The sequence below is a fragment of the Schistocerca nitens genome, chromosome 2, assembly GCF_023898315.1.
Source record: "Schistocerca nitens isolate TAMUIC-IGC-003100 chromosome 2, iqSchNite1.1, whole genome shotgun sequence".
Classification (NCBI taxonomy): domain Eukaryota; kingdom Metazoa; phylum Arthropoda; class Insecta; order Orthoptera; family Acrididae; genus Schistocerca; species Schistocerca nitens.
In genome coordinates this window covers 577,867,770-577,893,328 of record NC_064615.1, presented here as the reverse complement: position 1 = coordinate 577,893,328, position 25,559 = coordinate 577,867,770, and the positions used below count along the sequence as shown (strand labels likewise).

The 25,559-nt window shown below is 39.9% G+C and overlaps 1 protein-coding gene across 1 annotated transcript in view; it reads right to left on the bottom strand.

Annotated features, from left to right (window-relative positions):
- LOC126236626 (pyrethroid hydrolase Ces2a) overlaps window positions 1–25,559 on the bottom strand; it is a 177,085-nt gene that overhangs the window by 88,334 nt on the left and 63,192 nt on the right. The gene's annotated exons all lie outside the window — the stretch shown is intronic.

Genomic DNA, 25,559 nt, shown 5'->3' with positions numbered 1-25,559 from the left:
GAATTTATTTTCTCATAGTTTCCTGTTCTCAGTACTAATTTCAGAACTTTCATGAGAGTCATTCTGAATGTTCTGGGAAAGTAATGCAAATTTCTACTTTACTGGAAAGTTACTTTCATGTCTTCTTAAAGTCTATTCTTCTAATCGTATACATAACTATTTAATATGGAGACAAAATAATTTGTCCTAACTCACAAGGATGCCATAGCCACTTTCTTTTACTTTTGGGAAAATAAAATAACCTCAAGGGAATTGATAAGGTTCCAGGGTGAATACTGAAGTCTCTTTTACTCTAACCTCTCAGATGGATTATCACAATGGAAAAAGTCTCCACTGTGGACTATTTTTGGTTACTTATTTTGATTCCCTACAAAAATTAGGAAAACTACTCCAACATGTTAATCTGTGATTAGTCGTGCCTTCTCCGTATCCAAATGTGGCTGACATCCAATCTTTCTTCAATTTCATTAACAAATAGGATAAGTATAGATTCATATGCATGGCTGCCACTTCCTCTATGCCTCAAGTTAGTACCACAATATTTTTTGAGCCTTTAAGACAGTGAGTATTGGGTCATAATATAATATAAATGGATAGATGCAGAATCTACTCACCAAGCGGCTGCAGGGGAACATGCACACACAAAAGAGTTTAACTTTTACAAATTTTCGGCTGCTTCTTCTGGCAGAAGAGTTGAAGGGGAAGGAAGAGGGAAGAAGGAAAAGGACTGGAGAGGTTTAGGGAAAGGGATACAGTTCACAAACATCACCCGTCCTGAGTCAGGGGAGACTTACCAGATGGGACGAGAAGGAAAGACTGATTGTTGGGGACTGCACCAGGTGAGATCTGAAAACCTGAGAGATTAAAGGTGGAAAACAGGGTAATGTTCAAGACAGAGATTACTACTAAAACATTGTGCACATGTTAATGAGAGGGAAAAGCTATGTGCATTGTATGTAACAGAGGTGGGAGGAGGAACAGCAAAAAATAGACAGGTCAGAAAATGCAGTGAAGAAAGGAGTAGTTACTGTGAAGAAATGCTGAGACAGAAGGAATTAACATAAATTAATGCCAGATGGGTGGTGAGAACGAAGAACATGTTGTAGTGCTAGTTTCCACCTGCGGTGTTCTGAGAAACTGGCATCTGCAGGAAGAAACCAGATGGTGTGTGTGGCAAAACATGCGCTGAGGTCATGACTGTCATGTTGTACAGCATGCTCTGCAACAGGATATTGTATGTTGCCCGTATACACCCTCTGCCATGCCCATTCATCCTGATTGATAACTGAGTGGCAGTCATGCTGATGTAAAAGGCTGAATAGCATTTGCATATGCTGGAATTTGTCCTGTTAATTGTGTGATGACTAACTCCAAACACCAAGGTTTCTATTTTAGGCTGACTATCTTCTTCCTCCCCCACATGAACCAAGGACCTTGCCGTTGGTGGGGAGGCTTACATGCCTCAATGATACAGATAGCTGTACCGTAGGTGCAACCACAATGGACGGGTACCTGTTGAGAGGCCAGACAAACGTGTGGTTCCTGAAGAGGGGCAGTAGCCTTTTCAGTAGTTGCAGGGGCAACAGTGTGGATGATTGACTGATCTGGCCTTGTGACACTAACCAAAACGGCCTTTCTCTGATAGTACTGCGAATGGCTGAAAGCTTGGGGAAACTACAGCCAGAATTTTTCCCAAGGGCATGCAGCTTTACTGTATGGTTAAATGATGATGGCGTCCTCTTGGGTAAAATATTCTGGAGGTAAAATAGTCCCCCATTCGAATCTCCAGGCGGGGATAACTCAGGAGGACATCATTATCAGGAGAAAGAAAACGGGCATCCTACGGATCGGAGTGTGGAATGTCAGATCCCTTAATCGGGCAGGTAGGTTACAAAATTTAAAAAGATAAATGGATAGGTTAAATTTAGATATAGCGGGAATTAGTGAAGTTCGGTGGCAGGAGGAACAAGACTTGTGGTCAGGTGAATACAGAGTTATAAGTACAAAATCAAATAGGGGTAATGCAGGAGTAGCTATAATAATGAATAAAAAAATAGGAGTGCGGGTAAGCTACTACAAACAGCATAGTGAACGCATTATTGTGGCCAAGATAGACACGAAGGCCATGCCTACCACAGTAGCACAAGTTTATATGCTAACTAGCTCCACAGATGATGAAGAGATTGATGAAGTGTATGATGAGATAAAAGAAATTATTCAGATAGGGAAGGGAGATGAAAATTTAATAGTCATGGTGACTGGAATTTAATAGTAGGAAAAGGAGGAGAAGGAAATGTAGTAGGTGAATATGGAATGGGGGCAAGAAATGAGAGAGGAAGCTGCCTGGTAGAATTTTGCAGAGAGCATAACTTAATCATAGCTAACACTTGGTTCAAGAATCATAAAAGTAGGTTGTATACATGGAAGAGGCCTGGAGATACTCAATGGTTTCAGATAGATTATATAATGGTGAGACAGAGATTTAGGAACCAGGTTTTAAATTGTATGACATTTCCAGGAACAATGTGGACTCTGACCACAATCTATTGGTTATGAACTGTAGATTAAAACTGAAGAAGGAACTGCAAAAAGGTGGGAAATTAAGGAGATGGGATCTGGATAAACTGACAGAACCAGAGGTTGTAGAGAGTTTTAGGGAGAACTTTAGGGAATGATTGACATGACAGGGGTAAAGAAATACAGTAGAAGAAGAGTGGGTAGCTTTGAGGGATGAAATAGTGAAGGCAACAGAGGATCAAGTAGGTAAATAAACGAGGGCTAGTAGAAATCCTTGAGTAACAGATGAAATATTGAATTTAATTGATGAAAGGAGAAAATGTAAAATGCAGTAAATGAAGCAGGCAAAAAGGAATACAAACGTCTCAAAAATGAGATCACAGGAAGTGCAAAATGGCTAAGCAGGGATGGCTAGAGGACAAATGTAAGGATGTAGAGGCTTGTCTCACTAGGGGTAAGATAGATACTGCCTACAGGAAAATTAAAGAGACTTTTGGAGAAAAGAGAACCACATGTATGAATATCAAGAGCTCAGATGGAAACCCAGTTCTAAGCAAAGAAGAGAAAGCACAAAGGTGGAAGGAGTATATAGAGGGTCTGTACAAGGGTGATGAACTTGAGGACAATATTATGGAAATGGAAGAGGATGTAGATGAAGATGAAATGGGAGATATGATAGTGCATGAAGAATTTGACAGAGCACAGAAAGACCTAAGCTGAAACAAGGCCCCGGGAGTAGACAACATTCCATTAGAACTACTGATAGCCTTGGGAGAGCCAGCCCTGACAAAACTCTGCGATCTGGTGAGAAATATGTATGAGACAGGCGAAATACCCTCAGACTTCAAGAAGAATATAATAATTACAATTGCAAACAAAGCAGGTGTTGACAGATGTGAAAATTACCGAACTATCAGTTTAATAAGCCACAGCTGCAAAACACTAACATGAATTCTTTACAGACGAATTGTGAAACTGGTAGAAGCCGACCTCGGGGAAGATCAGTTTGGATTCCATAGAAATGTTGGAACATGTGAGGCAATACTGACCCTACAACTTATCTTTGAAAATAGATTAAGGAAAGGCAAACCTACGTTTCTACCATTTGTAGACTTAGAGAAAGCTTTTGACAATGTTGACTGGAATACTCTCCATCAAATTCTGATGGTGTCAGGGGTAAAATACAGTAAGCAAAAGGCTATTCCCAATTTATACAGTAACCAGATAGCAGTTTTAAGAGTCGAGGGGCATGAAAGGAAGCAGTGGTTAGGAAGGGAGAGAGAGAGAGGATTGTAGCCTATCACTGATGTTATTCAATCTGTATATTGAGAAGGCAGTAAAGGAGACAAAAGAAAAATTTGGAGTAGAATTAAAATCAATGGAGAAGAAATAAAAAACTTTGAGGTTCGCCGATGACATTGTAATTCTGTCACAGAGAGCAAAGGACCTGGAAGAGCAGCTGAATGGAATGGACTGTGTCTTGAAAGGGAGCTATAAGATGAACATCAACAAAAGCAAAATGAGGATTATTGAATGTAGTCGAATTAAATCAGGTGATGCTGCGGGAATTAGATTAGGAAATGAGACACTTACTAAAGCAGTAAATGTGTTTTGCTAATTGGGGAGCAAAATAACTGATGATGGTCGAAGTAGAGAGGATATAAAATGTAGACTGGCAATGGCAAGGAAAGCATTTCTGAAGCAGAGAAATTTGTTAACATTGAGTATAGATTCAAGTGTCAGGAAGTCTTTTCTGAAAGTATTTGTATGGGGTGTAGCCATGTATGGAAGTGAAATGTGGACGATAAATAGTTTAGACAAGAAGAGAATAGAAGCTTTCAAAATGTGGTGCTACAGAAGAATGCTGAAGATTAGATGGGTAGATCACATAACTAATGAGGAGGTATCGAATAGAATCATGGAGAAGAGAAATTTGTGGCACACCTAGACTAGAAGAAAGGATCGGTTGGTAGAATATGTTCTGAGGCATCAAGGGATCACCAATTTAGTATTGGAGGGCAGTGTGGAGGGTAAACATCATAGAGGGATACCAAGAGATGAATACACTTAGCAGATTCAGAAGGATGTAGGTTGCAGTAGGTACTGGGAGATGAAGAAGCTTGCACAGGATAGAGTAACATGGAGAGTTGCATCAGACCAGTCTCTGGACTGAAGACCACAACAGCAACAACATCTTCTTCCTACAGATGAGTTACTGATAGAATCTCAAAAGTATACTGAATATTCAAAACAATTTGTTTCATATCTGAGTCTGAAAACTAGTGAAAACCATGACCAAAGGAAGAAAATTTTTCCCTCAAAGCTGAAATTTCCACTCAGACCCACTTTGAAGTCATAAAAAAGTATCACTTATAAATGTTTCCTTTGAACTCCATGAAAACCAACTGAAACAAAACAGAGACCCTTAAAACACTACAAGTAGTCACTTATTGTTGATAATTTTTGCAATAAGACAGGCTGAATGCTGTTACTTTATGTCTTTTCTGTAAATACAACAACAGACCAGAAATCAGTCATTCTAAAAAGCATTATGAATTTTAGTTGTGTAACAAAGGACAAAGTGGTCCGATGAACATGAAAGAATATGTTGTTGTTGTTGTGGTCTTCAGTCCTGAGACTGGTTTGATGCAGTTCTCCATGCTACTCTATCCTGTGCAAGCTTCTTTATCTCCCAGTACTTACTGCAATCTACATACTTCTGAATCTGCTTAGTGTATTCATCTCTTGGTCTCCCTCTACGATTTTTACCCTCCACACTGCCCTCCAATACTAAATTGGTGATCCCTTGATGCCTCAGAACATGTCCTACCAACTGATCCCTTCTTCTTGTCAAGTTGTGCCACAAACTCCTCTTCTCCCCAATTCTATTCAATACCTCCTCATTAGTTATGTGATCTACCCGTCTAATCTTCAGCATTCTTCTGCAGCACCACATTTCAAATGATTCTATTCTCTTCTTGCCCAAACTATTTATCATCCATGTTTCACTTCCATACATGGCATAAATCAATAATAATTTTAAGAAATACAAATGACAGCAATATACAACTGTCAGCATTGTTTCACCTATTTTGTTCTGTAAATGCCATAATGAAGAAAAGTCTTGAGTGATATGTTATGAGCCAAACTACATATTAACTGGAAGAAAACTATATTAGTGGAAAAGCAGTAACTATTAGAAAACAAATGCTCTTCCAAATAACAGACTACTAATCTACTGTTTTATCTTCTACTTCACATTAATCATTTCTGTAACTATTCTCATTTCAAATACCACTATCAACTTTCTATATGCTGGACATATCGAAACCTGTGTAATATGAAGGTTACTCTTATTCAGAATTTACATTCCCAAGTTCACACATTCCTATAAATGGTAGAAAGAGTGGCTAATAATATACAATCTATGTTAATCTGAATGTCTAGGGATTCTCAGTTTCCAGCCAGATACCTACTGGCAACCCATGAAAGACTGTTGTGTCAGAATATAGCACTTCTTTTGGAACCGCAGAGAGGGTCTATAATTTTTTTTATTTATTTGTAGTATTACGTTTATGAATTTTGCAGATAGTCCCCAATTTTACTTAGATTATTAATCACAAATACCTTTAACTTAACTTATTAACCATAAATATCATAAAGAAGAAAATATATTGACACAGTGTGCCTGAAGAGACTTCTGCAAAATGTTTATAAACTTTATGTAATATTCTTACAGAAGACCTCCTTAAAATAAATACTTTTATGATAGCTGTATTTCCACAGTGGGTGGTACCACAGGAGCAAGTGAAAGTATGTGAAATACACTAGCAATCCTGTCTGCTGGTCAAAACAATGAGATATATTTCTATGTATGGTGCAGAAAGAACTGAGACTTTGGGTTAACTTCCCCATGTGCTGATGTCTCTCAGTTTGTTACCCACCTAGATGCCTAAGAGTTTACTCACAGAATTCCATTTAGTATGTGCCTAATGATTTATCCTTCTGATACTTGTAAGATATTTTTATGGATCTGGAATTGCACGAATATGAATTTTTCAAATGTTAAGAACTATGCTGTCTGCTGAGAATCAGTTGTCAGCTTGTTCCACTGTACTCCTGGTTGTGCCTCATTTAGATGTGTTTGAGCCCTTTATAAAAATACTTGTGCAATCAGCAAACATAACTGTATTTGAAAAGTCCTGCAATATCTTTCGTACACTATTTCTGTAGGCTAAGAACAAGAGTCGGCCAAGTCAGGACATAATATTTAAATTTTTTGCAGTCCATATTTAGATTTATTCCTGAGGTGTCATTTGTTAATGTGACCCTCTCTTTTCTGTTGCTGAGGTATGATTCCATACATAGAATGGGGATGCCTTTAATCCCATAATGTTTTAGTTTATGTAGTAAAATTTTATAATCCACGCAACTGAAGGTCTTTGGAAGATTCCAGAAAATGCCAATACAGTAATTTTTCTTGTTTGCTTCTGCCAGTACTACTTTTATGAGATAATACTTTGCTTTCTTTGTAAATATTCCTTCACTGAAGTCAACCTGCACAGTCTTTAAAAAGTTATTTTAAGAAAAGTGATTCAATGTTTTATTATAATCTAACTTTTCAAAAGTGATTATATACATGGCACTGTCATTCAGCACCCATGGTCTAGGGGTAGTGTCTTTGACTACTAATCAAAACGTCCTTGGTCCCAGGTTCAAATCTCCCACTGCCTAGTTCTTGAATAAAAATAATCAGCAATGGCAGTCGAAGACTTCCAGCACAAGAAGTCATCCTCATTTTGCCAATGGCCCTGTCAAAGATGGTGGAGAAGTGAACAGAGGTTCAGGGCACTCTCTTGGCCTTGGGGTGGGAAACTAAAGATGGAAGAATCAGCACTGATCAATAGCATGAGGATGCAGAAGACAATGGAAACCAATGCCTTAAAGATAAATAATGTATATCCACAGGACATGTGGCCCATAATTGAAAAAGCATCATGGTGATCTCTCCATTGGCAAAAACATTTGGAATAGTCCCCCATTCAGATTTCCAGAAGGGGACTGTCAAAGGGAAGCTGACCATGAGAATAAGATTGAATAACCAACAAACAAATAATGTTCTATGAGTTGGGGCGAGGAATGTCAGAAGCATGAACATAATAGGCTGGCCTTAGGAAAGGTAAAGGCACCACAGAGGTAGTTCTTACACTGTGGTTGATAACAGAAGTAAGACTGAAGAAAAATCAATGCATATTTATAGGATTTATCAACCTGGAAAAAGCATTCAAGTTTCATATGGTGCAAAATGTTTGAAATTCTGAGAAAACAGTGGGGAAAGATGGGTAATATATAATGCGTACAAGAATCAAGATGGAACAAGAGTGGGTGACCAAGAATGAAGGGCTGAGATTAAAAAAGGATGTTAAGACAGGGATGTCGTCTTTTGCCCATACTGTTCCATCTATAAATTGAAGAAGCAATGATGGAAATAAAGATTCTGGAGCGGAATCAAAATTCAAGGTGAATGGATATCAATGACACAATTCACTGATGACATAGCTATCCTCAGTGAAAGTGTAACACAATTACATGATCTGCTGAATGGAGTGAACAATCTAATGAGTACAGAATATGGATCAAGAGTAAATCAAAGAAAGACGAAAGTAATCAGAAGTAGCAGAAATGAGAACAGTAAACTTAACATCAGGATTGATGGTCACGAAGTAGATGAAGTTAATAATTCTACATGTAGGCAATAAAAGACCAATGGTGAATGGAGCAAGGAGGATATCAAAAGAAGACTAACACTGACAAAAAGGGTATTCCTGGCCAAGAGGAGTCTACTGTATCAAACATAGACCTTAATTTGAGGAAGAAATTTCTGAGAATGGATGTTTGGAGCACAGCAATGTATAACAGTGAAACATGCAGTGTGGGAAAACTGGAACTGAAGAGAATCAAAGCATTTGAGATGTGGTGCTGCAGACAAATGCTGAAAATTAGGTGGACTGATAAGGTAAGGAATGAGGAGGTTCTGTACAGAATTGGAAAGGAAAGGAATATGTGGAAAACACTGACAAAAAAAGGGGCAGAAAGATATGATGTCTGTTAAGACATCAGGGAATAACTTCTGTAGAGTGTAAAACCTGTAGAAGAAGACAGAGATTGGAATACATCCTGCAAATAACTGAGGACATATGTTGCAAGTGCTACACTTAGATGAAGAGATTGGCACAGGAGAGGAATTCGTAGTGGGCCACATCAAACCAGTCAGAAGGCTGATGATTCAAAAAAGTGACTTTATCAAATCAGTCCAGGCTTCAGTACTTCGCATCTTTTGTTTCAATGCTATGATAGCAATAAGATCTAATGATTTTTGTGATTTCTTTAACAGTTGGTTTGGCCAAACTAGTGTCTTCTAATGGAGTAAGAAATGCCTATGTAAGTATATATAATTAATCTACTTTTGATGGCCCAATTTTAGTTCCTTGTTTTCATTTGGTGTTAGGAAAAATTCATTGAATTTGGTGGTCAGTGATTTGAATCTAAAAAATCTGTATGACAACCACTGCCATAAAGGGGATTAATATCAATTTCAACAAAAGAATTTTGAGCCTGGATTATTTTGTTATGCGAGAATGTTTGGAACCTCAGCAGGCAATCAGGAAGGGCACCAATAAGAATTCATAGAAGTAACTTGGAAACTACTGCATGTGGTGACTGCACTGTTGATTTTATGTTGGATAGTAGTAATAGAGGGCATCAAGAGTTACTGATGACCAATTCTGGCTTGTTCTCCACAGTAACTTTTCTAACTAGGAGCACAAGGAAACACGTGGCCATAAAAGAAATATGATTTATTGGGTCACAGAGTGACGAAAACAAGAATTCACACTAAGTAGATTCACAAAGTGATGACAATGATACAGTGAAGGTAGTTACATGTCTACAGACTTTAACAACTGAGAACCCAGAAGCCCATGCATGTCCTTATAAAGATGCTGTCCCCATCATATGTCACTGGTGCACTGCTGCATGAGCATGGTAGACAAGGTGATGATGGTTGATGGATGGCCTGCCCCCTGGTGGCCATCTTGAGTGTTGTGAGCATGCCGTTTGAATTTTGGCATTCTCTACACTTGTTGTAGTGGTCCAACTTATGTCCACTGTGAGCAGCAGGTGTAGTGACCAGTGGCATACTAGGCATCAGTGTCATGCTGCTTGTGTGAAGAAACATCCATGGCACCTGTGGCAGTGCCAGTGGCAGCAGCCAATGGTGCAGTAAGTTTCTGATCTGCCTGGACTGGAACGTATGGGTGAAAGTGATGGAATGAAGGCAACACCACTGTTCATAGACCCTGGGGTGACCAGTGGCTGGGACCAGCAACAGGGGGCGGAAGTCATCACTACGCTGGGGTCCATGACAATAGGCATCAGCTTGGGCAGCAATGACAAAGGCCTGAAGAGAAGAGGTTCTAGTGATAAACACTTAGCTTCCATCCCTGCTCAGTGCAGATGGAGGTGTCAGCACCTACTGCAAGAAGCAAACCTGTCATTGGTACTGATGAAGCCCTGCCTGGTAGGATAGGTGGGCACGACCTGACCAGCCTGACCTTTGTTGTGGCCAGGGCCAACAAAGAACAAGGTGTTGTGCCCACAGCTTGAGGAGGGGGCCTAGGCTCTTCCAGGAAGGCACCTGGTCCTGGTTGCATGCCATGAGTCATACTTCCGTGTAAACCATGAAGACACAGAACCTGTGCTAGCTGTGAATGATGGCTGGAATCCAGTGAGGGTGCTGTCCAAATGCCCTGGCCCAGAGGGACCAGTGGCTATGCTGAGCACAAACATAAAAAAAAACTGGCACCACTGGGTATCACTTGCCCAGCAGCAAGAGGTTGAGCAATGTCTGTGATTGACGGCAGGAGCTCAGCAGGAATCTTGGCCCCAAATGGCATGATTCTGTAAGAGCTTAAAAAAATGTGAGAGCCTCCCAGTTCAGAAAAGACGTTCTGCCTTATGGTTGGACTCCAGATGGAAAGGAGGCATCTGATGTAGTGAATGCCACTGATTATAAAAAAATCCTTGAAAGACTGTGCTGCAAACTGAGGACCATTGTGTGAAACTAGGGTGCAAGGCAAGCCTTCTATGGAGAACATCTTCTACAGGCCTTGCCAGTTGCATCTGCTGTCACAGACAGTCAATGAACGATGTAAGAAAAATGAGAAAAAATACAAATTGCCAATAACAAGAATTTGTCTAAAAAAGGACCAGCAAAATCAATTTGGACTCTTTCCCAAGTGTGTACAGGGGCTGGCCATTGTGAACAAACTGCACGCAACTCTGCCTACTGACCCGAACACTTGTGGCAGCCCGTGACCAGGTGTTCCACCTCCTGATCAATGCCTGACCAAGACACATGGCAGCACATCAACAGTTTTGTACAAGATATTCCCTAGTGACCTTGATGTAAGAAGCAAAGTACCTCCTGCTGCTGAGCCACTGGAACCACGACACAAGGAGTAAAACCATCTGAGAGGGAGAGACAATGGCGAAATGCAAAAACTTTCCAAATGTGGTCTGATGCCCATTATGTTAGAAAATTGGGCCATCCATTTTCTATCACGCGTATGACCTTCTGGAGCACCAGATTCACCACCACAGGGAAGGCAACACAGGAACTGGTGATAGGGAAGCCATTCACCATGTGCCTTGTCTCCACATCCAGTTGAAAACAAAGCAGTTTCTCCTGGTTGAATGAGGGATTGGGGCCCTTGAGGAACTAGGACACAGCATCTGCATTGGCATGTTGCAACATGGGACAAAAAATGAATCTCATAATTGTACCAGGCAAAAAAATAATGAGTGACCTTGTGTGGTAAGGATGCTGATGGGCTAAACAGGGAAACTAAGGATGTATAGTCAGTAATTAAATGATATTTTGCACCATCCAAGAACATATGAAATTTTTAAAGTCATAGACAATAGCAAGAACTTTCTTCCTCCTGTCCACCCCCACCACCACTACCCACCCCACCCCCGCACCCCAAATGTCATCCCCCACCCCGAGAATTATGTTGCTAAGTTGAACTGAATGATTGTATGTTTTCGAAACAAAGGCATTAGGCTGTTCAGAGCCATGTGAATGGCGATGGGCCACGACAATCCCCATCTCATACTGGGCTGTGTCCAGGGCCAGGATTATATGCTTGCTGGGTTGATATGTTGCAAGACATGGTGTGGAATGAAGACTGTCCTTAAGCTGCACAAAAGCATGCTCACAAACTGCAGATGAAACAAAAGGAGCATGTTTTTGAAGCAACAGATGAAAGGGGTTAGCAATAGTAGCTGCTCTAAAAATAAACTTGTGATAGTATGCCACTTTGCCAAGGAATGCCTGAAGTTCTTGCAGATTTGATGGATGGGCCAAAGCTGTAATGGTGGCAACATGTTATTCCCTGGGATGCACACCCTACCAGAAAATTTCAAGTCCCAAATAAACAATGGAAGGCTGGAAAAGTGAGACTTTGTGAAATTACATCTGAGGCCATATGTGATCCTCTGTGGTAGCATCTGTCATGCTGATATCGTCGAGATAGTCAATGCAATGAGGGACAACCATTATAATCCACTCTAAAAAAGTTGAAAGATGGTATGTGCACTAGTGACCCTAAATATTAGCGTTATTTTTTGTTCGACTGGGCCCGCAGCATAGTAGACATCATAATATGACATTTTTGAAAGGACAGGTCCAGACTAACTGCAATAATTTTAATATTCTTTATTAAATAGGTATTTCATCTTTATTTCCATTCTCAAGTAACCAGCGAATACACTGGTGATGTTATCTACACATATGCTGATTGTCTATGTGAATAACTATACATTGGAATAGTTCACTGGCACTTATGCCTAGTTTGATTTGACATCCGTATTGCATTGTCTAATTCATAGAGATGACATGACATGTAGTAACTATAAATGTATGGAATATGATTTTTAGTAATCAGTCTAGCTTCTTTTTATATCTAAAAACCCACAATTACACAGCTGAGAAAATTGAAACTGCATTACAAATACTACACAGAATACTGAAAGGGCTCACTATGAATGTCCTTGAAGAACTGGGTATATATGTAGACACACACATACTAAAGACTATCCAGATGAAATGCTAAATGAACACACTGACTTTAAACATAAAAATTATCTGGAAAACTTTATTGACACAATGGAACAACAGATCCTCAGTCCAAAATATAATTTACAGCAAAATCCAATCAGTGAATATTTTGTTGCTTAGCTAACTATATTTTGTAAACATGTAGCATCAGGGTAAATGAACTATCAAACAAATGTCAAATTGTACTTTATAGTAAAAAAACTATCAAATGAGTGATAAAAAGTATTCCATACATTTATAATTACTACATGCCACATAATCTCCATGAATCAGACAGTGACAGTTTACTATATACCAAGCGAGGTGGCGGCCATCCCTGAATCACTTCAGGCAAATGCTTGGATGATTCCTTTAAAAGATCAAAGCCGACTTCTTTCTTTATCCCCTCTCACTCCGATGGGACCAATGACCTCACTGTTTGGTACCCCCCCCCCCCCCCCCCCAGATCAACCAACCAACCAGTTTACAATTTACGCAGTAGACATAAGTACCAATGTACTATTCCAGTGTATAATTGTTCACATGGACAGCCATTATACGTGCAGATAATTTCACCCTTGTTATTTGCAGGTTACTTGAGAATGGCAATAAAGCCAAAACAGCTGTCATAATAAAGAATATTAAATTATTACAGGTAGTGTGGACCCCTCCTCACCAAGCATCAGCCATTGGTACTGATAATGGCCAAAAGGCTTATTAACCACAAACAACTGTTTTGATGCCTCTTCCAACAGTATCTAATAATAAGAATAGGCCTCTGGTATGTTCTGCCAGTCGTAAAAGGCGACGAAAAGAACAAACCACTAATAGGGCTAACCCCCCTTTTAGTGTGATTACTTGGTTCAGGACAGAACTAAAGAAGCCTCGGACAAGCGCCGTCATGGTCGGGGACGACGCTTGAACCCTATGCCCGCCCACAATGGTAACGACACTGCTAGCCAACTAGAAAATGATTCATATCCAAATAGAGGTGTTTTGCAGGATATGCTTCCTGCAACCACCCTAGAAGGAAAACAAAGACAGAGGATGAGATGGTCAGATGAAGTTAATCGACACCTCATGTTCTGTTATTACCAAGCAACAAACCTAGGAACCAACACAACTGGATACAGATCACAAGTATACACAACATTTATTACCAGATACCCAGAATTAAAATTTTTAACAGAACAACGACTAGCTGATCAGATCCGTGTAATAATCAAAAATAACAGGATACCCCAGTCAGAATTAGAAAACATCAAACAACAAGTACAACAAATACTAGAACAAAATAATGTGCAATCAGAAGAAGAAGAAGAAAATACAGTAATGGACTCAAACATCCCAGAGCAAACAAACAAAGAACAACACACATCAATTAAACAATCAGAGGAAAACGACATCTTAAGACAGCCACCAGAACAAGCACAAATAGAACACGAAGTGACACACATGTTAGATATAGAAGAGAAATTTCAGCTGACATATATAGAATACAAAGACACAAATACAGACATTAGACCATTCTTGCATAGACCACCAAATAACCCACAAGTCGAAACAACAATAACAACTATCAACACAATCATACACAACAAAATAAATGAAAATACAACAATGGAAGAGTTACAACTACTGGTTTATGTAGGAGCACTCACTACAGTAAATATACACACTAGGCAGAGATCAGAACCAACCAACACACAGAAGAAACACACAAAACCAGCATGGCAACACAGGCTACAGATCAGAATAGAAAAACTGAGAAAAGACATCGGACAGCTAACACAATTTATAAGAAATGAAATATCAGACAAAAAACGAAAAAGGTTAGGTAAAATCTCACAACAAGAAGCAATAGAGCAATTAGATGAAAAGAAGCAGAAATTACAAGCTCTGGCCAAACGATTTAGAAGATACAAAAAAAGTGAAAATAGAAGGAAACAAAACCAAACATTCAACACAAACCAAAAGAAATTTTACCAGACAATAGATAACACACACATTAAAATAGGCAATCCACCAAACATAACAGACATGGAACACTTCTGGAGCAACATATGGTCAAACCCGGTACAACATAACAGGCATGCACGGTGGATACAAGCAGAAACAGACTCATACAAGATGATACCACAAATGCCTGACGTGATAATTTTGCAACATGAAGTCACCCGAGCAATTAATTCTACGCACAATTGGAAAGCCCCTGGAAATGATAAAATAGCAAATTTCTGGCTAAAGAAGTTCACCTCAACACATTCACATCTAACTAAATTATTTAACAGTTACATTGCAGACCCATACACATTCCATGATACACTTACACATGGAATAACCTATCTGAAACCTAAAGATCAAGCAGACACAGCAAACCCAGCTAAATATCGTCCCATAACATGTCTACCAACAATCTATAAAATATTAACTTCAGTCATTACACAGAAATTAATGACACATACAACACAGAACAAAATTATAAATGAAGAACAAAAAGGCTGTTGCAAAGGAGCACGAGGATGTAAAGAGCAACTGATAATAGATACAGAGGTGACATATCAAGCTAAAACCAAACAAAGGTCACTACACTACGCATACATTGATTACCAAAAAGCTTTTGATAGTGTACCCCACTCATGGTTACTACAGATACTGGAAATATACAAAGTAGATCCTAAATTGATACAGTTCCTAAACATAGTAATGAAAAACTGGAAAACCACACTTAATATCCAAACAAACTCTAATAATATCACATCACAGCCAATACAGATTAAGCGTGGAATATACCAAGGAGACTCATTAAGTCCTTTCTGGTTCTGCCTTGCTCTGAACCCACTATCCAACATGCTAAATAATACAAATTATGGATACAATATTACTGGAACATACCCACACAAAATCACACATTTGCTATACATGGATGATCTAAAACTACTGGCAGCAACCAATCAACAACTCAACCAATTATTAAAGATAACAGAAGTATTCAGCAATGATATAAATATGGCTTTTGGAACAGACAAATGTAAGAAAAATAGCATAGTCAAGGGAAAACACACTAAACAAGAAGATTACATATTGGTTAACCACAGAGACTGCATAGAAGCGATGGAAAAAACGGATGCCTATAAATATCTAGGATACAGGCAAAAAATAGGAATAGATAATACAAATATTAAAGAAGAACTAAAAGAAAAATATAGACAAAGACTAACAAAAATACTGAAAACAGAATTGACAGCAAGAAATAAGACAAAAGCTATAAACACTTATGCCATACCAGTATTGACCTACTCATTTGGAGTAGTGAAATGGAGTAACACAGACCTAGAAGCACTCAATACACTTACACGATCACAATGCCACAAATATAGAATACATCACATACATTCAGCAACAGAAAGATTCACATTAAGCAGAAAGGAAGGAGGAAGGGGATTTATCGACATAAAAAACCTACACTATAGACAGGTAGACAATTTAAGAAAATTCTTTCTAGAACGAGCAGAAACTAGCAAAATACACAAGGCAATCACTCATATAAATACATCGGCTACACCACTGCAACTTCATAACCACTTCTACAACCCTTTAGATCACATAACATCAACAAATACGAAGAAAGTAAATTGGAAAAAGAAAACACTACATGGCAAGCACCCGTATTATCTAACACAGCCACACATCGATCAAGACGCATCCAACACATGGCTAAGAAAAGGCAATATATACAGTGAGACAGAAGGATTCATGATTGCAATACAGGATCAAACAATAAACACCAGGTATTACAGCAAGCATATTATTAAAGATCCCAATACCACAACAGATAAATGCAGACTTTGTAAACAACAAATAGAAACAGTAGATCACATCACAAGCGGATGTACAATACTAGCAAATACAGAATACCCCAGAAGACATGACAATGTCGCAAAAATAATACATCAACAGCTTGCCTTACAACATAAACTTATAAAACAACACGTTCCTACATACAAGTATGCACCACAAAATGTACTGGAGAATGATGAATACAAATTATACTGGAACAGAACCATTATAACAGATAAAACAACGCCACATAACAAACCTGACATCATACTCACCAATAAAAAGAAGAAATTAACACAATTAATCGAAATATCCATACCCAATACAACAAATATACAAAAGAAAACAGGAGAAAAAATTGAAAAATACATCCAACTGGCTGAGGAAGTCAAAGACATGTGGCATCAGGATAAAGTTGACATCATACCAATTATACTATCAACTACAGGAGTCATACCACACAATATCCACCAATACATCAATGCAATACAGCTACATCCAAACATATATATACAATTACAGAAATCCGTAATTATTGATACATGTTCAATTACCCGAAAGTTCCTAAATGCAATATAACATGTACCGTACAGCAAAAAGGAAGTGACGCTTGATAAAGGTCCGCGTCACTCCATTCTTAACCAGACTTCTAAAAAGTCTGAGTAAGTAATCAAATAATAATATTTATTCAACATCGAATAATCAAATACAATCCCTAGAAATAATACAGTTTCAGGACATCATACAGATTATTCTTCTGAATACGTCAGTTTATAAATTACAAACTAAAGATTTGTTTGTATTAATAAATTTTACATTTTGATGGATTTTACATTTGGTAGTATACAATCACGATATTACAAATATTGTTTTTATCAACATTATATTAGTTACAGGTTACTTAAAATTTTGAGCTTGATATACTTATGAAGCACTTTTCATACAGATATAATACTCGTCTAGGGAATAAAAAGGGTTTTCAATTAGAATTCTTTTTAGCTGATCTTTTAATTTGTTAGTAGGAAGGGTTGTGAAACTTTTTGGTAGGGCATTGGCTAGCTTCAGCCCAGCATGAAGTGCATTTTTTTCATATAAAGCTGTTCTGTGGCTATTTACATGGTATCTGAACTTTTGCCTTGTATCATACTGGTGCAGGTCACAGATGAAATTTGGATTTATTGTTTTCACAAGCAAAATAACTTTCAATATGTAGACACCTATAATGGTAAGCACACCTTATTTTGGGAACAGATTCCGACATGATTCTCGAGGTTTGGCACCACAAATAATTCTGATAACTTTTTTCTGTAGTGTTAATAATGTACTTAGGTTGGCTTGAGGTAAGTTCCATCAATTTTCAAAAAGAAGTGACCCCCCCGCCCCTCCAGCCAACTTCATGACCAACTCCTACAGATGAGGGAGAGGGGGGAGGGGGAAGTGTCTTATAGTGACCTGAAGTTGCCACAGGGCCAAATCTGACTGGATGGCGTCTTTACAGCAACTAGGGGCATAGCCCACTTACTTGAAGAATTATATTACCTTCCTTAAACGTACCACAGTGAAATTCTTGCAGGTTTTGCATAAGTCACTGGAGATATCAAGGCTTATCTGTAGTTACATAGCCATCTCCAGTTGCTAAGTGATGGTATAAATGTTAGCTTTCCTTCACATTATGTTGCTTGTCAGTAATTAGTGTCCTGCTTTTAAATTTCCCCTTAGTAGCAATAAGAAACCAGCAAAAGGTGTCAGCTGACATACCTATAAGGTTTCGGAATACTGTTAATGTCATTCAGTGACAAGTGCACTAAATACTCAAGTTTTATGCTTGTATAAAAATTTAGACACTTTTATTTTTTTTTTTCCTATGCCATTTTGCTTGCCTCATCAAAAACAGCATGTTTGTCATGTAAGATAACCTGTTCTGGACATAACAATTTTGTATTTTGCTTACAGCCAGTGAAAACTATATGCCAATTATAGTCCCAAAAGCAATAATGTAGCACTCATAAAGTTGACATACTATGCTCATACACTCATGTTCTATTCTGTTTCCTTCCAATGTGAACACTTGTTCACAGGTACAAGTGAAATGTAGTGAACATTGACAAACTGTCTGCAACTTCCCATGTACAAAGTGCCTCCAGGGCCCAAATCCGAGTTATTTTTATTATTTAAATTTTACAAAGAGTTCGCCTGTTTTGTCCATCATCTTTCAGCTGATGCAACAAAAATTGTCTGGATCATGTTGAAATAAGCTGATATGTAGTCAGCAAAGCTGCTTTGGCTATCAAATAATATTTCCAGATCACCTGACTCATGAGACTGAGATCTCTCTGAGCTGCAACTGAAAAATATCTCTCTCTTCTGTCCCAAACAAATTTCCTAGAGCAGACACTAAATGTCTTAGTTCCTTCCACTTTGAATCTTTCATTCTCCTGTGAGATGTGTTTGGGGTTGCTGAAATTATCTTCTCTTGTCCCCCGGGCATTCCTCATTGTGTAACCCCCTGAACAAATAAACAGTTCAGTTTCTTTTTCTAAGCCTGAGTATGGTATATTAATGAAAAGCCTACACTGCCTTCCAATCCAGATAACACCTCTAAGGGGGTGTACAAACTGCCATCAGAATCAGGATGCTGGAGACACACTGTTTCCGGCTTTGAGATGCCGCATTCAAATTACTAAGCCATGAGCGGGGCCTTCTGGCTGCAAGTTGTGATGCAACGGATGAGTGCTTAGCACATTCAGTCTGGGCTGCTTGCCCCATTCTACCTGGAGCTGCTGCTGCTGCCACTGCCACTGCCACCGTGCAAGGCCAACTGATCTCGCCAATTGTCTCTGCTATTTTCGTACAAGGCTACATCACGGATACAATACCCAGCACCACCCTAATGCTGGGCACTGCTGTTATGTCACTGCCTGATGCTGCAACTCCATTTGCTGATCAACAAATGTTAAGTCAGGATCTGCCGCTGAAGACTTTTCGTTTGATTTGATGTGTTTACCTTAAACCAGTGTCTATGACCAGCTGACAGATACAGCTGGAGATGGATCCTGAAATGCAAATGAGCCTCGAGCAACTCTGGATGGAGAATGAAGAACTGCAAAAGCACCTTAAAAAAGCATTAGTTAAATATGATGCTGCAAAGTGGGATTCTGTCCACAGTATTAGCCTCACTTCCCCATTTCTGGGGTTCCATGGCTGGTTCCATCCTGGCCTGTAATTGATGTTGCTATGGATTTTCTGGTTCCCACCTTCAGATGTAAACAATGTGAAAAGTCCACACTGTCATAAAAAATATAAAAGATGTAGGAAAACTGTCCATGTGGAGTAATGAAATGTTGGTAGGAGTCACCAACCTTAAGTTGCAAGGAGAGGCACAAGCTTATGTAAATTCCATGGAAATACTCAGAAATACTGAGGCATCTGACATCCTTTCAAAAGGGCTAGTGGAGACATGGAGGTAAGCACAGCATTAGCTTTTATAAGGAGCAACCTATGCCAAAATAACAACTGGTCATGCCATACAGACATTCTAGAAGAAAGTACTCAGTGAAGCAGAAACTCACTGTGTACATGTATTTTTCATGGGATTGAACCACAGCTAGGTGCTGAGGTAAAGTGTACTTCACTGATCATACTAAGGGAGGCCATATGACTCACTTTGCTATTCAGGAGTCTCATTCATCCTATTTTTCACCACAGTAAACTTGCTAGACACACATTCACTGCTGAAGTGCACTGCACTCATTGCAAATGCCCAGATCATAAGGCTCATGAGTGTTTGGCACCAGCATGCAACTGCTGTAGAAAGATCGGCTGCATGAAAGCAAACTGTTGATCTTTACAGCATCACTCGGCTACCCAAATATGCTATGTAGTAAAAAGTATTCAGACACCTGGCCAAAAATTACTTACAAGTTTGTGGTGCCCTCCATTGGTAATGCTGGAATTCAATATGGTGATGGCCCACCCTTAGCCTTGATGACAGCTTCCACTCTCACAGGCATATGTTCAATCAGGTGCTGGAAGGTTTCTTGGGGAACAGCAGCCCATTCTTCACAGAGTGCTGCACTGAGGAAAGTGTTGACGTTGGTCGGTGAGTCCTGGCATGAAGTCAGCCTTCCAAAACATTCCAAAGGTTTTCTACAGGATTCAGGTCAGGACTTCGTGTAGGCCAGTCTGTGACAGGGATATTATTGTCGTGTAACCACTCCGCCACAGGCCGTGCATTCTGAGCAGTTGCTCAATCGTGTTGAAAGATGCAATTGCCATCCCCGAATTTCTCTTCAAGAGTGGAAAGCAAGAATGTGCTTAAAACATCAGTGTAGGCCTGTACTGTGATAGTTCCATGCAAAACAACATGGAAAAAGACCCTCCATGAAAAACATGACCACACCATAACACCACTTCTTCCGAATTTTACTGTTGGCACTACACATGCTGGCAGATGACGTTCACTGGGTATTCACCATACCCACACCCCGCCATCAGATTCCCACATTTTTACCATGATTTGTCACTCCACACATTTTTCCACTGTTCAGTCATCCAATGTTTACACTCCTTACACCAAGCGAGGCATTGTTTGGCATTTACCAGCATGATGTGTGGCTTATGAGCAGCATCTCAACCATGAAATCGAAGTTTTCTCACCTCCCATCTAACTGTCATAGTACTTGCAGTGGATCCTGATGCAGTTTGGAATTCCTGTGTGATGGTCTGGATAGATTCTGCCTATTACACATTATGACCCTCTTCAACTGTCAGTGGTCTCTGTCAATCAGCAGACAAGGTCTGTACTTCACGTTTCCACTTCACTGTTGCATTGGAAACAGTGGACCTAGGGATGTTTAGGAGTGTGGAAATCTCACGTACAGACATATGACACAAGTGACACCCAATCACCTGACCATGTTCGTAGCCCGTCAGGTCCGCAGAGCACCTCATTTTGCTCTCTCACGATGTCTAATGACTACTGAGGTTGCTAATATGGAGTACTCGGCAGTAGATGGCAGCACAATGCACCTAATATGAAAAATGTACGTTTTTGGGGGTGTCCGGATACTTTTGATCACATATTGTAGTTATTCACTGTTCATGAATACAGTGCTGGACCAAACAATAACACACATGTTAGTCATAGCAACATATTATGCTAAAATGGTGTGTATCATGCAGGAAAAAACTGTACGGCAGGTTACCCAGACATATAAAATCTCCCTCTCAACTACATTCCTTTAAAAGGTAGGCAGAACAATGCACCTAATATGAAAAACATATGTTTTTGGGGGTGTCCCGATATTTCTGATCACATAGTGTAGGTTGTAGAGGTGCAAAAAGGAATGCGAGTATGGGAAACACTTCGGGAGCAGTCGTGCCACTGTCCTTCACTCCCCTTCCACGAAGCAAAACCAGTAAGAGAGGTGGAACTCGCCAAGGTGGCAAACATAACTTTGGAAAGTAAAATCAATGGTAGAAATCTACCTTTTCATTGATGCAAGAACAAGCGGACAAGTAAGTGTTTAGTTAATCAAATCTTTTCACGGTTGAGAGTCAAAACTGCCACCTAGCATACTGAATGGACTGGGAACAAAAGTAATTTGTCCAACAGGTTCACAATATGTGGAACTGGAAATAGAGGGAAGGAGGCACCAGTTCATATTTGAAGTGGTTTAGAAGCATGGCGACAATTTTGATGCTGTATTAGACAGTGATTTCCTGTGAATTTTCAAGGAATAGTTAATTTATGAACACAAGTCATCCAAACCAGGGGAAATTTACACCATTTTGACAGTGTTGCCCATGCCTCAAGACATGAGACAGGTAAGGAGAAGTGGAAGTGAGCAGTTTACCGAGTTCTTGGTTTGTTCCTGAACTGATGGCAAATCTTTTGTTACAACGAAGCCACTGTTTTTCATTGAAAGTACTGAAGATCGGTTAGTGGAGGTTGCTGCATTAGAGAAGATGAGAAATGGACCTTTGCTGATCAAAACATCACACATCAACCAATCAAGGGCACTTCAGGCCTGCATCAAGATAGGAGATGTACCAGTCACCATTTCTCCTCATAAGAAGTTCGATAGAATTCAAAGTGCTATCTTCCATCGGGACATAATGCTAAAAACTCATGAAGAGCTGCATACTAATCTGGCATGGCGTGTGGAGTCCATTTTGTTCACTGCATACAGAGAGGACCCATGGATAATAGAGTGGGCACTGAAGCTTTTATCCTAGGCTCTGAGGGCAACATTTCATCTGAGAAGTTCAAGGTCATGGTTTATAGCTGTTATGTCAGGCTTTATTTTCCTCCTCTGATGAGATGTTTTAGGTGCCTAAGGTTCAGACACATGTCCTCCCACTGTTCTGATGAGGCTGTCTGTAGAGCATGTGGCTGGGCATCCCATGAGGGCAGCCCTTGTAACCAACTCCCTCAACATGACTGAACCTCCCCATTCACCTTAATGCTCAGTGCTTAAGAGGAAGAAGATGATTCAAGAATACAAAATTCTTGATTGCCTGTCTTATCAAGATACAAAGAAAAAGTCTGAAAGACTTCATCCAACTGCTATAGTCCCAAACTTTGAGACTGTTGTGTCACAGTCCATACCTCATACGATGAAAAGGTCTCACACAACACCCCATGGCCCTGGTCATATTTCAGGGCCTGCCCTACAGTTGAGGGAGGGATGTCAGCTCCCTTGCCTGCTACATCTATAGCACCAGTGGTTCCCACACCATTGGTGAGGCCAGAGATGCCTAGTCATCCTCTGGTGTCATCAGGGATGAAGACACCTGTCAAGGTCCCCCCATCAAGGCAAGGCAAGGTCACAGGCTGCTGGCTGAAGAAAAATATGGTCCTCCTCACTCCCAGAAGATAAAATGGGGAAATCTTCACAGAAATCAAACTCTCACAAGAATAATAAGGATAAGCAGAAAGATAAACTACTTTCTGAGGCTGTGGTGTTCTGCTCCCTGTCCCTGCAGAGGATAAGCCAGTGTGCACTGATGACAGATCACACAATCTGGTGGACTACAACCTGGTAGTGAAATAATCACACCCATCCTTTCTATTCGCCACTTTCTCAGAGCTGACATCAACACTCCTTAAATGGAACTGTAATGGCTGCTATTGCCATCTGACTAAACTCCATCATTCAATGGTTGCTTACAACACAATTGGCATAGCACTTCAGGAAACATTGTATACAGCAACATGCCTCCCTGCTCTGAAAAACTATGAACTCTATTGTACCAATCACATTAATGTCAAGAGAGCATCCAATGGGGTCTGCACCATCATACACTCTGATACTTCCGTGAGCAGGTGCCTCTTACCACTGCACTAGAGGCCACGGCTGTTAGTGTCTACCTGTCAGTTCAGATGACAATGTGTAATGCTTATTCACCACCAGATGGACCTTCCATCATCATGAGCTGTTAGAATTAATGGAACAGCTACCTCTTATTAGGGGACTTTAATGTCCATAATTCTCTGTGAGGCTAGCATAGCCCGAGTACTAGAAGACCTCCTTTCAGAATTGGACATCTGCCTGCTCAACACTGGAGTTGCAACCCATTTCAGTGTGGCCGATTGAATATACTTATCAACTACTGATCTCACAGTCTGCAGCCCGAAATTTCTTATCCCCAATTCACAGGTGCATCCATGACAATCCTTGTGACAGTGACCATTTTCCTATCATTCTCTGCCTTTCCACTCACAGACATCTGGAATATGCTCCGCATTGGTCACTTTGGAAAGCTGACTGGCAGGCTTTCTCCTCTACAGCTGCTTTTGCAGCGTCATGTGATGAATATTGACAAAGTGGTACAGGATACTGTTGGTACTATTATTCATGCTGCCACAGCGACAATACCCTACTCCTTCAGCTAATCTTGATGGCAGCCAGTGCCATGGTGTCTGGAGATACAGCCACATCTATCAGGGAAAGCTGCAGGGTGCTTCAATGGCACAAGCACCATACCTCTATGGATAATTTAAAAGCATTCAAGAGATTCCAAGCAAAAGCATGGTTTTTAATCAAGAAAAGGAAGCAGGAGTTTTGGGAGCAATATCTGTCATCTATGCAATAGCACACACCACCACATCAAGTATGGACTACACTCTGCAGCATTGCAGCCATTCACACCTACAGCAGTTCCTAGCATTCTGGTCAATGGTAACATCTGCATTCAACCCATGGTACTTCCTGAATGTTTTGCAGTACACTTTGCTGCAATGTCCACTTGCAGTAATTACATACCTCATTTCCTGACCCATAAACATGTAACTGAGAGCTGCCCGCTACCCTTCCATGTGCACAGCTATCATACAATGTCCCTTTTAGTGAATGGGAGCTTTGCAGCACTTCAGCAGGGTGTCAAGATATGGCTCCTGGACCCAACAATATCCACAACCAAATGCTCAAAAATCTTCATGCCAACAGTGTGAAACATATCCTTATGCTTTTTAATCACATTTCGCACGAAGGAGAATTTACCTCTGAGTAGCAAGAAGGTATTATTATTCCTGTCCTGAAATTGAAAAAGAACCCACATATTTTAACTAACTACTGGCCAATCTCTCTGATGAATGGTTTGTGTAAGCTGTTCGAATGAATGGTCAACCACTGTCTTTGTTGGTGCCTTGAAGCCAGAAGGCATATATCACAATTTCAAAGTGACTTTCAGACTTTCCGATTCACCACAGACCATCTGGTTCACCTGGAATCAGCAATGCACAATGCTTTCATGCATTGCCAACATCTGATTGCTGTGTTCTTTGACCTACAGAAGGCATATGATACCACTTGGCGATATCAAATCCTATCTATACTGCTTGAGTGGGGTTTCCAGGTCAATTGATCCATTTTTACCCAGAATTTCCTATCTCTCCAACTTTTTTGGGTCCAGATAGGTTCAACTCTCAACCAAGATGTACTGCAAACTGGAGTCCCTCACGGATCAGTTCTATGCATAACATTGTTCACTATCTTCATCACTGATATAAACGCCATGGCCCCACAGTCTCTCCATCACA